Source organism: Diceros bicornis, chromosome 28 (assembly GCF_020826845.1).
Source record: "Diceros bicornis minor isolate mBicDic1 chromosome 28, mDicBic1.mat.cur, whole genome shotgun sequence".
Taxonomy (NCBI): domain Eukaryota; kingdom Metazoa; phylum Chordata; class Mammalia; order Perissodactyla; family Rhinocerotidae; genus Diceros; species Diceros bicornis.
The window spans coordinates 11,744,165-11,762,817 of NC_080767.1; positions in this window are offsets into that span (position 1 = coordinate 11,744,165).

Genomic DNA, 18,653 nt, shown 5'->3' on the forward strand with positions numbered 1-18,653 from the left:
ATAGGGAATACAGTCAACAATATTGTAGTAATTTTGTGTGGTGACAGATAGTTCCTAGTCTTACTAGTGTGATCATTTCATAATGTATATAAATGTTTAATCACTATGTTGTACACCTGAAACTAATACAATATTATATGACAACTATACTTTGACATAAAAAGAATAACCAATATTTTATTTTACCATCATTTATTCCTTCTCTGACAGTTTTCTTTTCCTTATATAGATCAAAGTTTCTCACGTACCCTTTTTTATTTTTGGTGAGGAAAACTGGCCCTGAGCTAACATCTGTTGCCAATCTTCCTCTTTTTGCTTGAGGAAGGTTGTCCCTGAGCTAAAATCGGTGCCCATCTTCCTCTACTTTGTATGTGGGATGCTGCCAAGAATGGCTTGATGAGCAATGTGTAGTTCTGTGCCAGGGATACAAACCTGTGAACCCCGGGCTGCCGAAGTGGAGAGTGTGGACTTAACCACTACGCCATCAGGCCAGCCCCTCATGTACCTTCTTTTAAGGTATCTTTTTGGTCTTTGATTTTCTGCAGTTTGAATACGATGTGCCTATGTGTGGTTTGTTTGCTATGTATCCTGCTTGATGTTCTCTAAGCTTCCTGAATCTGTTGCTTGGTGGTCAGCATTAATTTTGGAAAGTTCTTTGCCATTATTACTTCGAATACTTATTCTGCTCTATCCTCCTTCTTCTTTTTCCAGTATTCCATTTACACATATGTTATACTTTTTTATATTGTCCCACCATTCTTGGAAGTTAGTTCTGGTTTTTCATTCTTTTTTCTCTTTGCATTTCAGATTGGAGATTCTTTATTTCCCTACCTTCAAAATCACTGATTCTTTCCTCAGCCCTTTTGAGTCTACTGATGAACCTATAGAAGGTATTCTTCATCCTTGTTACAGTGTTTTTTTATTTCTAGCATTTCTTTGTATTATCTTTAGAGACACTTTGCATACCTTGGTCATCTGTTCTTGCATGTTGTATACTTTTTCCATGAGACCCCTTAACATAAAAATCATAGTCATAAAAATTCATTCCCTGTCTGATCACTCTAACATCTGTATCATACCTGAGTCTGGTTCTGCTGATTACTTTGTCTCTTAAGATTGTGTTTTTTCTTGCCTTTGGCATGCGTTGTAGTTTTTTGTTGAAAGCTAGCTATGTTTTATTGGGTAACATAAACTGAAGAAAATGGGCATTTAGTGTGAGGATTTATGTTATTCTGGCTAGGAATTGGGCTTTTTTAAATTTTTACTATAACTGGAGACTCCAGAGATTTTAAAATCATCTTGTGTGCTTGTTATTGTCTCCTTAGGACTTTGGGCTTCCACAAGTACTCCTTCTCAGAGAAAGTCTGTGTCTGGCAGCTCTTTCAGTTGTAATTTGCTGTTATTATACGGAATCCCTTTCAGTACGGTGGTTAGGTGAGGTGGAGAGGGAGCATTCTGCAATCTTCTGATTAAAACTCAGTCTTTTAGTGAGCCTGGGTCTCAGGGCTATGACCTTCATTGTGTGTTTCTATAGCGGCATAGCTTTTTCCCCCACTCCCTCCTCCCTCCCCTGATTGCAGTGTTTCCAATCTATTTCCTTGAACCCCTTACCCCTGTTAACTACTTTTTCCTTAATGTGATACAGGAAGCCTGGGGGTGGCTGAAATGGGAGAAATTTCCTTTCCCCAACCCAGAAAAGGCTCCAGTGAAGTCTTTTCCCCTGGAGTGTAGGCTTTTGCTGTAGAAAATTCTGAGTGCATTTCATAATGATTATTCTTTCCCTCCCCCTGCCAAAACACACTCTACCTCCAGCAATTCCTCAAAATTACCATTTAAGTGTTCCTATGAGCTTATGCTTCCAGAAGCTTCTGCCCCAGGTAAGCAGCTCTCACTAGTGTTGCTCTGGATGTGCCCGTCTCTTCTGTTTTTAGGGTGGTAGTTGCCTTGCAACCTCAATTCTCTGATAAGCCCAAAAAAAGTTGCTGATTTTCAGTTTGTCTGGATTATTCTTGCTTTAAGTACACAAGTGGCAACTTTCAAACTCTTCACATGTTGAAGCTGAAACCAGAAGTCAATATCCCTTTATTGAAGAGAACTTATATTATTTGTGTCTACTGGCAGGAGAGTAGGATGAGCGTGGATTCTTTTGTTTTGATGGATAGCATTTCAAATGTTTGTTTTAAAATCAGATTCAAAATTAGAATACATTTTTTATGGTAATAACATAAATGTCAATCATTGTGAAAAATAGTAACTATTTTTTCTATTTTTCCATCAAGAAAGAACTACCCTCCTTGAAAAACTTTAGAGGTATATTTGATATCAGGTACCCTAGTCCAAATGAGTTTTCTCTGATTTTATCTGATTTACTGGTACTTAAGTGATCCAGAACAAGTTGGCAAAAAAAAAAATTTTTACGTTCCTTTTGTTATGTCAATGATTTAGTTTTTTAAGTTAGTAGAAAATTAGATATGGCTTCAAATATACAGTGAGAAGGACCTTCGGCTATTAAAGGATTCCATCATAGGTCCTCTGGGTAAATGCCTCCTGCCCCATGAGTCTGTCTGATGTAATTACCTATTCAGAGTTAATGAACCATGAAAAACCCATTTGGGAAAAAAAGGCAAGATTGCTGGGAAGTGAGAAAACAGAATTTTCGTTAAACAGTTAAGAATCAAAAATTACAAATCTGGGATTCCTAACTCTCTGTGAAATCTTAGGTAGACAATCTATGAAATTACACAGATATTTTTAAATGTTAATAGAAGTTAACACAAATAACATTTATATTAAATACAGAATAAATTTCTAATGTTTTAAATGCTTGGACTGGAAAACATGTACATTCAATTACTTGGTCAGAAAATTGGCAGCATTTTACTTATTTCCAATTTCTTCTCATCTCACATAAAACTAAGATCTAAGTAATCATATGATTCTGGGAAACATTTAATGTCCATTAAGGATTCTCACTGTTATAAATAGTTAAATAAAAGCAATAATTACTTATATATAACTCACATACACATACATAACATCTAAAACTGTGTTAAATTACAAAAATCCAGGCTAATAGTAACCACAAGAAACTTTTAATAACATGTTTCGGTAAGTCATGGGAGATAACTTATTTCTGGGTAATGGAGCAAGATATTTTTAAAGATACTTCTCAAAATTTCACAGCATCCAGCAAGGAGGTCCCTCAACCATGTCCCGTCTATCTTCTTCTCACATAGGAGGGGGCAAATCTTTTCCCAAATAGGTGCAACAAGAACATTTGCAGAACAGATATGTTTAAATGACCTAACCTGCCTGAAATCTAATATTTGCACAGACAAATGACTATAAAATATTAGTAAAACAAAAGACAAGAAGCAAATAAATGTTGATGGTGAAATTTATGTGAACTCTAAGCAAACTGCACAGAAAAACAAGCTACGTATCTAAACTAAAAATCTTCTTCAATTAATGTACTAATCATGAATGGAGGTGCTGATTAAATTTATAAGTACTAACACACAATACAGACCAGAGTGAGTTACAGGAATAAATCAGAGGATATGGAAGCAGAGAGATACTGGAAAGGAAGATGGAAAAATCTTTTTTCTTCAGAATATTATGGGAAAATTAGGAGTTAACGTTAGCTTTTAAATTAAAAATATATGTGTGAATTTCAGTTTTGCATGTGTGACCCATGGAGGGAGATTAATGTGGACAAATTGCTCAGATTTGATTCCTGGCCCTACTACTTAATAGTGGTATAACCTTGGGGAATGACTGTTTCCTAATCCTGAGATCATGAGTATAACAGTGCCTCACAATCATACATCATTATGAGGATTAGATGATACAATAAATGTAATGTGCTTAGAAGAGTGCCCTGCACTTAATATAATGCTCAATAAACGTTAGTTTCTATCATTACATGTTATACAAATAATATACGACATGCTGATTTGGGAAATACAAATGTCTATTGTAAATTATGTATGTAATAGACTTTAGCAAAATTATGTATACTATAGATATATATGTTAAGCATATATATATATATAAAGTAAATTTTAGTATTTTTTATTCAACATTTGTGTATAAATACTTAGTTACTGGTCTGATGCAGTTTATAAAGTTGATTCTATACAGTGTATTAAGTCATTTTCAACATATGTGTTTGTCATTCTATTTATAAAATCATACATCCAATGGAAAAAAATTAAAAAAATAATTTATATCAAATCACCTGACATTGGAGTATCAAAATTTAGAGAATAAAAATTATTTTTTGAATGAGCAATATTCAGTAGGTCTAATATTATTGAGTGTTGTGCACACTTGACCAGCATATGAATATTAATTTAATCTTCATTTTGTGAAAAAGTATTTATGAATTTTATTAAGGGCATATTTTAGAGACAGATGACTAAGTTTTTATTGTAATTATTCAATTTGATTACACTTGCAATACAGATTCAGCACATAATTATCTACTTTCTAGTTCAGGTTTTATTAAATAGATTTCTTGAAAATGAGGAATAGAACGTCAAATCTATAAAAGAATTGCTACAGGATGGTCATTTTTCATCCCTGACTGTAGTCTAGCAAACTACACACTCACAGACACACATACACACGTGTGGGTACATACACACACACATACACGTGTACATACTACTTTGGATTTTGACATAGAAATAAGTTGATTCTAGCAATATGGAGTATGATAAGAATGTCCACATATTATTATCTACATCGAAACATTTGAAAGTGAAAGGTGGCTCTATTTATAGTTACACAAGGGAGACAGGTGTCAGGTGGACTGTCCTACGTAAACCAGCCTGCATGGTATCCCCAAACGGAATATGGGAAAGACGGCGTATCCAGTGTTTATCAGCTTGCACTAGAGTAAACACGCTTGATTTAATTTGAAATCAGCTGCTAACCTTTCACAGCTGGGTGAATAAACATATTTTCTGTCATCATGAGTTTTCTCATTTTCTCATTGAACAAAGGAGCTAATATCACCTTTCCTAGAATTGTTGTGAGATTCTGATGTAAAACTGCATATGTTTCTGTCACATGATAAGCACTTAATATAAGTTAACTGCTGTGTTACTACCAATAGATTTAATGGTTAATTTGTTTTCTGATGATAAACAACATGCATTAGCACACATGTTCTGTTGATAAATATAGTGAATTAAAAATAATAATTATATTTTAGCATGTGCTTTGAAATGAAATGAGTTAGATCATTTATATTTATGTCTCTTCTTCTTTTGTTCTTACCTACATTCATCTCTACATATACTTTCTCCTTAGTTGGCATTTTTCCTGAAAATAGGGCCAATGTCAGTATACTTCATATTGACCATTGTATTTTGAGCATAAAAAGCATTCATGATATGATACAATATGAAAAATAACTGTGAAAAATAGGGTACACCACAAGATCCTGGGTTACATTTTCTTACCCAAGTTGGCCAGAGTGAATCATGGATTGTGAACCTATAGTTAACACCACATTTTTTTTTCAGAGCTGTTCAGATAAAAATGCCTACCTGTGCTCATTGCCTCTTCCTCCCTCCCTTCCTTCCTCCCTCCCTTCCTTCCTTGCTGCCTTTCTTCCTTCTTTCCTCCCTTCCTTCCTCCTTTCCTTCCTTTCTTCCTCTCTCCTTCCCCCCATCTGTCTCTCTCTCTCCCTCTCTCTCTCTCTTTTGCCTCAAGATCCTGGTCTGCCCAATGTTATTAATACCCTGAGTCCATAGGTTCCAACTATGTCCTACTGCCCTACTCTGTCCCTTGAAGTGTCAATCCAAAGGTGACCTGTATTTTCATAATGCTTCCACCTAACACATTTTCTCTTTAATCATTAGTGTTTATCAACATCTTGACTGGGTTTAGCCTTTTAGAAAATATATATACTTTTAAATCTTAAGAGATTCTCTAGATATTTATCATATTTTGAAGCAGAACAAGTTTTAACCACTCATGAGCTCCTCTACAGTAATAAATTAGGTAACTCTTAAAGCTGCTTTAAACCTTTAATTGACATGTAGTATTTTCATGTGTGGTCCATACTTACAAAGAAAATCTTGGGTTTTTATTAGAGATTCTGTATAACTTCAGATCTGTTCTGGGTCTATTGCTCAGTACTGAAATGCATAAAGCTTATTTCAAAATATCTGCAAATGCTTTATATGAAGAACAGGGAAATATTATTTTATAACTTGATCTATGTAATTACAAGATGAGACTTTTTCATTAAAGATACATTTGTTTTACATCCTATACCCAGAATTTTACTATGAATTACAAAGGGCCATAAAGTTAGTACAAATTTGTCCTGACAAAGTGCATAGGGAAAGCATCAGGTCCCTGGGCTATAAACCTTTTTAACAGTCTAGATAAATAAAAAGTGATTTAAATTTAGAAAAAGGCTTAAATAGTTCTAGAATCTGCAAATGCTGTGACATACATTTAAAAATTAATAGTAAATCTCATAATAGTGTTTTTGGGTAGATATGTCTTTAGACTTTTTCTATGCTGCTGTGATAAAAGTATTAGTAGACTGTTATTTACTCCAATAAAATTATCTTTTAAAAATGAATATCACCTAATTTCTACTCTTTGATTAGTTAAAATTTGTAAAGATATAGGACACTTATTAAACATGATATTTAGAACCTTTAACATGGCTGAAGAAACAAATTATTTAGTTTATTAATGAAAGGCAAGGGGTCTAAAAGTAAATTTAAACATACCCGTCTGTGCACACGGAAATTGTACGTAGTATTGCCTCATGTATAATTATCTGCCACAAAATCCCAGAGTTATAATGCACCTTCCTATGAATAATCCTCTGTACATTTTCAGTCAGAGTTTACTTCCTCACAAGAAATCTCATTCTGCTGTTACACAATGACCTCTAAGAAAAGTCAGTGTTATATTGACTATAACTTGCAACTTCTACCCAAAGTAGAAGTTCTACTTCTAGATTTTATATTTTAATAAATAAGTCTTATGTCTTCTTTATTTGGTTGTCCTTCAAATATTTGGAAAGAGCTACTAAATCCCCCATTAAGTTTTTTTTAAGAAGAAAGTAAATGATCTCAGTGCTTTTAACTATTCTGGTAATCTTTCCAAAATTTTACTAACAGAAACAGTCACAGACGGTGCGGTCTAACTAGTGCAAATTATAGTGAGTTTGTTATACTGCGTATTCTTCTGCGTATTATACTTAATTAATCCACCCTAAAGCTAATATTATTTTGTATATATTTAGCTTTAGACTGTGTATGTATTTATTTTAATATGTGTGCATGTGTATTTGATGTGTGTGTATTGTCAACTGAAATAAAGAGTCTGGGTAAAGGTTAATTAAAAGATTCTATTTGATAATCAAGATGAGGAACTCGAGTCCTAGAAAACAGTCTAACAGAGTATTCTGAGGAACTGCTCCGAGGACTACCGATCTGGGTGCAGTTTTTATACTTTTTAACAAAGCAATGTACGTGCAGGAAAGGGCTTACACATCTAATTTCATATACTTCAAAGATAACGTGAACAAGAGCTTTTTGGTTATACGTCAAACAAGGCTTGTAATGTTGGTGTTGTTTATGTGGGGAGGGAGACAAGGACCAGGGTGGTTGCTTTTTCCTTCAGTCTCTAAGAAATGCAGCTGGGAAATGTGAGAGTGAAGGACCCTTCATCTTTTCCTGTTGTGGATCCTTTGAGCTGGCATCTTCAGTCATGAGACGAGGGGCTGCCAGGTCATTTAGACACAAGCTTAGGAGGCCTGCAAGGCTGCTTCACAGGACAGCATGGATTTCTGTACTGACTTTAAGCCCGTGCAGCTTGCTTGCTAGATACATCTATCAGACCAGGGAGAGGGGTTCCAGTTTCCTTCACAGTATATATCTGTGGGGTGTGCATCGCAAGCACTCAGAGCCTGCATAATTATATACCAAAATTATACTGCTTATTTTTGGAAAGCAAATGGTTTATTCATTACTCTGTCAGTCTGCCCTATCCCCAGACATTCTGTCACTTGTGCTCATACTCCATTACAGTTAAATTATCAAGCAAGCCTCTTAAAAAGTTCTCCTAAAGATGCAGCTCAGAGACAGAGCTGACAAGGCAATGAGGACATAGGAACTACAACAGGAAAGCCTCTTTTGCATCAGCAGCGTGAAGGATCTGTGAATAACCGAAAGGCTCATAAAACTCTCAAGCTGGCAATGTTAAAAGTGATAAGGGAGGGGTCAATTATTTACTGGATAGAATTGTATGGTAATGAGAAAGAAATTTGGGAATATATATTTAACGAAAGGAGTTGATTTAAAAGAAGTATTCTCAGCCCAGAAGTCACGCATGATACTTTATTATCATCTTTGTTTTGCAATTAAGTGCATTACATATTACATTGATTCATAGACTTATTTATATGTTATACCTTGACAGCTATACAACAAAATATTTGATAAATTAAAATCACATTTCATAACAGAAACATCTCAGTCAGCCACTAAAGGGACACATATTTTGAAAGAGCATAAAGATATAATTAGCTTTTAGAATCCTGGAGTCAGGTTCTCCATTAAATAGATCTGTGAATTTGGGCAAGTCATTTAACTTCTCTTGGCTTTATTTTCTCACTTTAAATTGAGAGACGTGAACTAAATAACCTTCAACTGTCTTTCAAACTTGAGCAATCTATGACTGACTCAAAGAAATCTTAAAGAGAAATTAAAAATTCCATCAAACTTCAAGATATATAGAATTCTGAGGTTATTACCATTCTACCAACTTTTCTGAGTTTGCAACCTCTTCAGACCAGAAAACCTTTTGTACGGGATTCTCTCTTCAAGTGGAACCTCTTGGGCTACAATTCTGTGGTTTATAATTCATATTCCTTCCCTAAATCTCACTCACTTAGCCATGTATACCCCTAACACCCCCACATAAATGATCAATACCCACATCTGACTTCGTCCCCACTTCCCACGCCAAATGGGAAGCAGACACTGCCCCAGGCCCACAACTACCTCTGCTGCTAGAGTCCTGAGCTGAGTTCCAGATTGCTGTCTAGACCACTGTACCGCCTGTGCAAGAGATGGCAGATCTCCCCTCCACATTTCTGGTGTAACCCAGCGTTGTGGCTTTCTGGGCATGAAACAGCCATCTATTATTCAAAACCTGAAAGCTAAGGCCAAAATGCAAGATTCTGGTTACGGCTGCCGTTCATTTATTTTTCTGCAATTCTTCCTCGTTCCCTTTTTGTCATACAGTCCACACTCCTCCATCCTTTGAAACTGCATGTTCCAAAATATCTCACTATTTATGTGTATAAATTTTCTTAATCTTCAGAGCAAGTTCTTTCCACTCTTAATGTTACCTGAACTCTTACAGCTTCTCAAGACAATTCTCTTTTTTGCTATGCTTTCTAGGGGAGGCAGTTTGATCTTCTATACCATACCCATGATGAAACATCAAAATTCGTAATGTTGGGGGCCGGCCCCATGGCTTAGCGGTTAAGTGCGCGTGCTCCGCTACCGGCCGCCGGGGTTCCGATCCCGGGCGGGCACCGAGGCACCGCTTCTCCGGCCATGCTGAGGCCGCGTCCCACATACAGCAACTAGAAGGATGTGCAACTATGACATACAACTCTCTACTGGGGCTTTGGGGAAAAAAAAAAAGGAGGAGGATTGGCAATAGATGTTAGCTCAGGGGCGGTCTTCCTCAGCAAAAAGAGGAAGATTAGCATGGATGTTAGCTCAGGGCTGATCTTCCTCACAAATAAATAAATAAAAAAGTTCTTAGCTTCCATCAAAAAAAAAAATTCATAATGTTACATAATGAAAGTTTTATTTTTGTCTCCCATGCCTCCCCTTTTTTTAAATTGCCTCTGTTTTTAATTAATAGACTTGTGATTTTAAATAGATTTTTAATAAATCTTCTTGTGATCCCCTGATTTATCCCTCCTTCTCTCCATTCCCCTGAATCTGTGGCAACAGTTAATCTTTTTTATTGTTTCTATAGTTTTGCCTTTTCCAGAATATCATACAGTTGAAATCACATAGTATGTAGCATTTTCAGGGTGGCTTCTTTCACTTAATAATATGCATTTATGGTTCCTCTATGTCTTTTCATGACTTGATAGCTCATTTCTTTTTAGTGCTGAATGATATTCCATTGTATGGATGTACCACAGTTTGTGTACCCATTTACCTATTGAAGGGCATCTTGGTTGCTTCCAGGTTTTAGCAATTATGAATAAGGCTACTATAAACATCCATGTGAAGGTTTTTGTGTGGACATCACTTTCTCTAGCTTGGATAAATACTAAGGAGGATGATTGCTGAATCATATGGTAGGAATATATTTAATTTTGTAACAAACTGTCAAATTGTCTTCAAAAGTGGCTGTACCATTTTGCATTCCCACTAGCAATGAATGAGAGTTCCTGTTGTTTCATATCCTTGGCAGCATTTGCTGTTATCAGTGCTCTGGATTTTGGCCATTCTAACAGGTGTTTAGTGATATTTCATTGTTATTTTATTTTGCAATTCCCTGATGGTGTATGACGTTGCACATCTTTTCATATGCTCATTTGCCATCTATCTATCTTCTTTGGTGAGGTGTCTGTTAAAGTCTTTGGCTTATTTTTGATTCAGGTTGTTTGTTTTCTTATTGTTGAGTTTTAAGAGTTCTTTGTATATTTTGGATAAGAGTCCTTTATCAGATATGTCTTTTCTGAAAGCTTTAGAATCAGTTTATTGATATCCACAAAATAACTTGCTGGAATTTCGATTGGACTTGCATTGAAGACTATAGATCAAGTTGAGAAGAACTGACATCTTGACAATATTGAATCTTCCTATTCATGAACATGGACTAGCTCTCCATGTATTTAATTCTTCTTTGATTTCTTTCACCAGAGTTTTGTAGTTTTCCTCATACAGAACTTGTACATATTTTGTTAGATTTATATGTAAGTATTTCATTTTGGGGGGTGCTAATTAAATGGTATTGTGTTTTTAATTTAAAATTCCAATTGTTCATTGCTGGTATATAAGAAAACAATTGACTTGTGTATATTAACCTCGTCTCTCAAAACCTTGCTGTGATTGCTTATTAGTTGCAGGAGTTTTTGTCGATTCTTTCAGATTTTCTACATAGATGATTATGTCATTTGCCTTTTTCCCATTTTTTAATTGGGCGTTCATTTCTTATTGTTGAGTTTTAAAAGTTCTTTGTGTATTTTGGATACCAGTTCTTTATCAGACACGTGTCTTGTGAAGATTTTCTCCCACTCTGCGTCTTGCTTTATCAGTATCTTAATCCCATTCCATTTTAAAATCTGCTCTGTGAGTCTTGTTCTTCTCTGACTCCTAGATTAAAAACTCAGCAAGGCCCTATGACTTCCAGAAACAAATTGTTCCTTGGCCACTTCAAGTCTTGAAACAATCAATAGTGTAAGTATACTTTTCAGACCAATTTAATAATCAAAACTTGGTTCTTTCTTTAGGGCTGTAGTTTTCCTTCCTCGCTATCCCTTCATTTCCTGCTGGAGACTTGTGGAGAAAGGGGAAGACTACCTTTGGCAAAGGTAGGCTAGGTTAGCTGCTTCTTTCTTTTCCCACTTAGTGTTTCCACTTCTTCTTGCTAAGCATACATTCTGATCCTTTCAGGAGTTGGATCATCAAGAAGTCACAATGGTTTGACATTGGCTTTCTCTAAACTAGGTGTTCGAAGTGGGCTTTTCATTTCCTGAGTGTGTTCATGGGTTTTTTCACCACCATCTCTCCCTTCCCCTCCTATTATGAGCTGAATTATGTCCCTCCAAAATTTATGTGTTGAAGGCCTAACCGCCACTACTGTATTTTGGAGATAGGGACCTTTAATGTGGTAATTAAGTTAAAATGAGGCCTTTAGGGTGGGCCCTAATCCAATTTGACTGTCCTTATAAGAAGAGGAAAATTGGATACACAAAGAGACACAAGGGATGTGAGTGCCTAGAGGAGAGGCCACATAAGGACACAGTGAGAAGGTGGCCATCTGCAAGCCAAGGAAAGAGGCCTCAGAAGAAACCAACCTGCTCACTTCCAGCCTCCAGAAATGTGAGAAAATAAGTTTCTGTTATTTAAGCCACTCAGTCAGGTATATTCTGTTGTGGCAACCCTAGCAAACTAACACACCCTCAGTCACGTGGGATCTCTCATCTGCAGTTGCTTAGGTGGATGGATGCATCTCTCTTCTGGCAGTGGCTGGGTCTTTCCTCATTCCCTAGATACCTGGGAATACTCCCACTTTTTTCTTGGGTCAAATCTAATGTGACAGTATGGTGGCTTTCTTGCATAAGGCCTGTATTAATGTCATGGAAATTACTGATGCTTCCTCTTTTTTTATATATAAATTCTTAATTTTGGAACAGTCTTCGGTTTATAGAATTGTTGCAAAAATGGCACAGAGTGTTCCTGTATACTCCACCATATACCCAGTTTTCTCTACACTTGGCATTTTATGTTGGTATGGTACATCTGTCACAATTAATGAACCAATACAAATACATTATTAGGGAAGCTAATTATGCCACTTTTTCTGAAGTCAGCTATCAAAGCCGCTCTTCTACTATTTTTTAGGCTACAGTGACACCAGTTTACTGTGTCTCCCAAAATGCAAGAGACCCATTCAAAACTCTATTGGAGCCTCTTGCCTGAGACTTGAAATGATGGGTTGATAATCCTCCCAAAACAGTATGTTAAGAGCTCTCCAAAAATTCTCTCCTATAATCCTCCACTCTTTACCTACTTATATCCTGGCGTTGTTGAGGGTTTTGACTTTCAAATAATTACTTTTTTTCTTCCTCTTAAGTTTCCCCAGGATATTTCCCCATCTCACTCTGGAATATGGTATCTATTGTTTCTATTCTTTAGCTGAGATTTTCTCATCCCTTCCTTATTATATCAGGATAAAACAAATCAAAACCACAAAATGATATACTGCATACTCACCACAATGGCTAAAATGGAAAAGATAGAAAATACCAAGTGTTTACATAGCTGTAGAGCAAGTGGATTATCATACACTGCTGGTGGGAGTATGTATTAATATAATCTGACAGTTGTATTGGAAACTGACAGTATCTACCAAATTTGGTCATATTTTTACCATACAATCCAGTAGTTATATATCCAACAAGGAAAATGCATATACATTTACCAAAAGACATGCACTAGAATTTTTGTAGAAGTATTATTTGAAATAGACTCAAAGTGGAAAATACCCAAAGCCCATCAACAGTAGAATGGATAAATAAATAATGGTGTGTTCACACAACAGAATGATACAGAAATGAGAATAAATGATTTTCAAAATATACAACTTTACAAACATAATATTGAATGGGAAAAACCAGACACTAAAGAATACATATTATATGATTCCGTTTACATAAAGTAGAGGGGAAAAATGAATCAGAACTGTTAGAAATCATGCTAGTGGTTCCCTTTGGAGGACATAATGACTAAAAGGAGTATGAGATGGTGTCTGCAGCACTCACAATTTTCTGTTTCTTAATCTCAATACTGGTTCCAAGACATGTTCAGTTTGTGGAAATACATCCAGCTGTTTACTTACAATATGTGCATTTTTCTGCATGTCCATTATAATCCCCCAAACAGTTAAAAAAATAAGTAAGAGAACATATCCTATTACAGTTATACGATGGTGAAATCACCGTTCCTCCAGGTTGCTTCTAGGTCATACTTCTTCCATGCCCATGGCTGAGACTCCCTTGTTATTTTATTTTTACTGACTGTAGCAATTTCTGCTCTTTAGCATTACATTTTATTGGTTCCCTGTCATATCCCTCATTGGCAAAAATTTTGCCTTTATTCCGTGGTTCCTACTATACCTAACTCTTATCATTATACAGAAATAGGTGAAAAAAAATCTGTTGCTAACATATCCAATCATTTAGACCCTTCGTTGTTTCAAAACCTCAACAATTTATAACCCCATCATTCTTGTGGCTACGGGTTTGAACTTATCATTGAGAATAATTCCACATCAGAATTTTTACTTTCTAATGTTCCATTCTCTCAACTCAATATCCTGTTCTCATATAATATTATCTTTTATTCTTGTCATTTATTCACATCAAGAACTGTGGTCTCTTAAGCAGTTTTGAGGGATTTTTTCCCTCAATCTGTGAGGCCTCTCCTGGATTTATTCTCATTATATTAATATTAAGTTTTTTTGATATCTCACTTCAAACAGTTTCTACCGTTATCTTCAATTGCTGTATCCTTTCTTCACTGCAAATCTTTAGCCAATTCAATAATGCCCATTTCTATATCTATACCTGGGCTCTCAAACACTATTGGAGAAAATTATGTAACTATATAGGTTGTGGCTACCACAATTTTCTGTTCTTTAAATTCATCTGGATCCTTGACATATGCATCACATTGTACTGCCGCCAGTAATGCTGTGTAACGAACCATCCCAAAACTTTGTGACTTAAAACAGCAATTTGTTTATTCTCACAGATCTGTATGTCAGATGGGGTGATTTTATTTAATGTTTTTTATCTGTGGGTCCAGGTTTGCTCCGCAAGTCTCTCATCCTCCTTAGATGAGAATTCCTCTCAGAGCTACGGCAGAGGATCAAGGCAAGAAGTTGAATAATGCATGTGATTTCCAGGTCTCTGCTTGCGTCATATTTAATCCTCCAGCCAAAGCAAGTCATGTTGCTGAGCTCTAAGTCAAGAGTGGAGGAGGATCTTCAAATGCAAAGGGCCAAAGAACTGGTGTGAAAAGTTGGGACTGATAATGCAGTCTATCACAATTCAGGTTAACAAACCAATACTACTATATGTCTCTGGCTCCATTTATAATTCCCCTCAGTAAATTAGTCTAAACCTGTATTTCTCTCCTTAAATCCCACATCTACCGAATATTTTTTGAAAAATCATTTGCCTTCCTACTTCACAGGAAAAAGAAGTCTATTAGGCATGAATTTCCTTAATTTTTTGTCTTCCCACTCCCACATTTAAACTTACCTATAGTTCTTTATATGCTTCTCCAATCTCAAAGGAAAAAAAGTTTTTTTTAATTAATACAATTTAAGGCTACTTTTTAAAAATCTAGACCCTGATCTCTCAATTTAGCAAATTCTCTCTGTCTCTCTCTCTTTCTGTCTCTCTCCCCCTGTCTTTATCTCGCTCATGTTTGTGTGTGTGTGTTTGTATGTGTGTTTGTAAACATCTCCCTCCCCTGCCTTGTTTACACATGGTGCTGTAAGAGTATGAGGCCTGAAGGCAATTTTTTTTTGTGAAAGCAAAATATGCTAACTCAATTAGCTGGGGAAGGAAAACCCAGATATTTGATCTTGCAAAACCAAATACTTTAAGATGCTTCAAAGGGATTATGGGAAGGAAGCAAGTTTGCCTTAATTCTCAGAACCCCTTATCAATTTGCCAAGTTCAGAGGTTGCTTTTCAGGTTTTATCTTCCTTAACTCCTCCTTTTCTTCGACTCTGGGATGAGTCTTGTATTCTCTGTCACCTGGGAGAATGCTCTTCTTCAATATCATTTTTCTCTGCTTGCTCCTTGAATGTCTCTTTTAAAATAATCTGCATATCTGTGATGTAATCCATTATAACAAGGTTTATAATATAAATACTAAGGGGATAATTTATTTTTACTAATTTTATTTCATTGAGAACACCACAGTATTCAACCTAAGGAGTCCAATTCTTCTCTTCTATACACTTTTCTTATTTTCCATATTGTCCTCTTATGAATTATGAATGCCTTTGGTATTTATCCTTATTTCACCTGGATATAAACGTTTCCATGGCGAGGTGAGAAATGCTACAAAATGTGCTTTATTTGGCCCCATGTTCTCCAGGGGATTGTTCTACTACTGTGTTTTGGATTATTTTGGATTTCACTATGAGTTATAATAACAATTTATCTGTGAAATGAGCCTTCTCCCACCACAAAAGGTTGACAGAATTGAGAAATGTCTGCCTTCAAAAGAATAGAAAAAATACAGGAGCGTTGCAAAATCCATGAGGAATTCCTATTGACTTATTTAGAAATTCCAGTTACCTTGGGGACAAACAACTCGAATTTTACTTGCTTTTTTTTGCTACTTTTTAAAGTAAATCTTTCCCCAAGTGAATTCATTTGGATCAATGTTTCAAAGTTTTATAAATTCATATGCATCCTCCTGGGAAACCTCCAACCCTTAAAATAGTCTTAAGCGTTTCTGCACATTTTTAATGCTGAAGGCTTTGTACTTTTAGTGATTAATTTAGGGCCACATAATCCAGAAGGAAGAAAGAAAAATAATTGAGATCATCCAATAGTTAGCTAAAAGGGCAGAGCTGGTCCATAACTTGGAGCTGATGACTTGAGGATGAAATCTCTCTGAGAGGAAAGGTGTTGAAAGCACTCTGAGTGCTACCAGAACATGGTTTAAATCAGAGGGTGTAGCTTCAGGATACAGACGTTCCTGTTTTCCCCCTGCTCTCCCTATAAACAGTGGTCAGTTTTATAAAAGATCACTGAAGAGAAAACAAAAACAATAAAAACAAAACTAAAGTAACAAATAAAACAAATACTGAAAAGAAAGAGCTTGAGGTCATTGTTAGAGAAAGAAAGACTGTGTCTGTGAGTCAGCCCTTGTTCTCTGGCCTGGCCTAACCCTACTCATGAGCCCCGTGGAGTCTGCAGATTTCTTTCTGTCCCATTTGGAAGTATCTTCTACATTCTCTGTTTATGGGCAGAGATTAAAACACCATCTGAGAGACTGGGGTAGTCATGTGCTGGTCACTTGCTTCACTGAGTTCTCTGTCCATTAAGTCCTGAACTGCGCCCTGACTCTTAATGGAGATCTGCTTCCTTCTTCTATCTCTCAGTCCTAATCATTCTGTATAGGAGGGACAGTATTGAAGGTCCAAGAAGGGGACTGGAAGACTGGCAATGAGTCCTCCTCCTGTTCTCTCTCAACCAGATAAGACGCCAGGAACACTCAATTTTGATCACAGCACTTTTACTATCCTCACAGCAACTCTGCTTCCAGAACTATTTCCACCACCATTCTCCCCTCCCTCCAAACAGGCTGTACTCTTGATCACAGGATTCTTGGTTTGGATTTGCCATGCATTTTTGGAGAACTTTATTGTAGACCTCTCATTTTCTAATAGCAGGGAGAGAGAGAGAGAGTTGTGTGGATCTGTCCCAGCAAAACCTGTTCGTGCTCTCACACTGAAATCTTCTTCTTAGGCTTGATTTCTCCCTTTGGCTACATCAATAGACTCTATTTATCTACCTGGATAATCCAAAAGGTTGGATGCTTGCAGAAGGGCATTAGAGGGTATAAAGAATAAAGGTTGACATTTTTGGCTAATTTATATGTCTCCCTTGCATTCCCTTATTCCTTGGAGACAAGAAATGGAAAAAGCTCTAATAGGAGAACTGTATCTAACAACTGGATTGGGAATATCCTTGAAGAAATTCCAGCATACTGTTATCAGAGAAGTGGGAATGGAGACTGGGAAGACAAATAAATAAAATCTCAAGGGAAAGTATTTCCAGACTTACCCCTAACAGAAAAGATCCTTTGTGGAATGTTTCCACTCCTGATCTAGATTTCTCTCCTCAGCTGCCCTTCTCCTTTTCCACTATAACCCCCTCTCAAGTGGCAACTCAATTCTCTCTCTCAGGAACAACAACTCCTTCTATAGGAAAAGGTTTTATTTTTGGGTTTCTTCCTATTTTCTAGAAAAGAAAGTTGTTTCTTGGGTTTCGTCTGGATCAGCATTGACATTTGCCTTTTCCCCAAATCACAGGTTCCTGAGAACAGGGGCTCTAATCCATCTGGGCCCTGCAGTTCTAGATCAGGAGACCTACCGTTTGGAACTACAGGCAGGCTTGTTTCCATATGATTCACCTACGTATAAGCCTATCATAGGAAAACTAGTGCTAATTATCATTGGAGACAGTGTTGTCTAATTCTCCTTCTGGCCCCCACTCCGTACTCCTAAATTATTGTAATTAGGGTTGTGTGGATATTTCTTATCCCACTTAAGACCTCAGAGCATCAATAAAATGGTCACTATGTTGCTCCTTAACTTGGATTAAATTATTTTCATTCTGGTCATACTGTTATAGAAAAAGTTAGTTAGTCTAGCTGCACAATTAACTGTATCTCTTCCCTGCTTGTCTGTGACTTTAATGAAGTCAGGGATTATACCTGTTTTCTTTATATTTGTAACCCTCAGCATAGAAATGCCTAGTAAAATGTAGGTATTCAACAAATATTTGTTGAATTAATAAATAGAGTCATTTGCCGCATAATGATATTTCAGTCAATGACAGACCACGTATTTGATGGTGGTCCCATAAGATTAGTACCATAGAGCCTAGGTATGTAGTAGGCTATACCATCTAGGTTTGTGTAAGGACACTCTATCATGTTCACATAATGATGAAATTGCCTAATGATGCATTTCTCAGAACGTGTCCCCATCGGCAAGCGACCCATGACTGCATAGGTCTTAGATCAGAGACAAAAGCTATCCCATAAGGCAGGTAGTCAACCCAGCTGTGAATCAAGAGTGTACACAAGGAATGGTAGCCA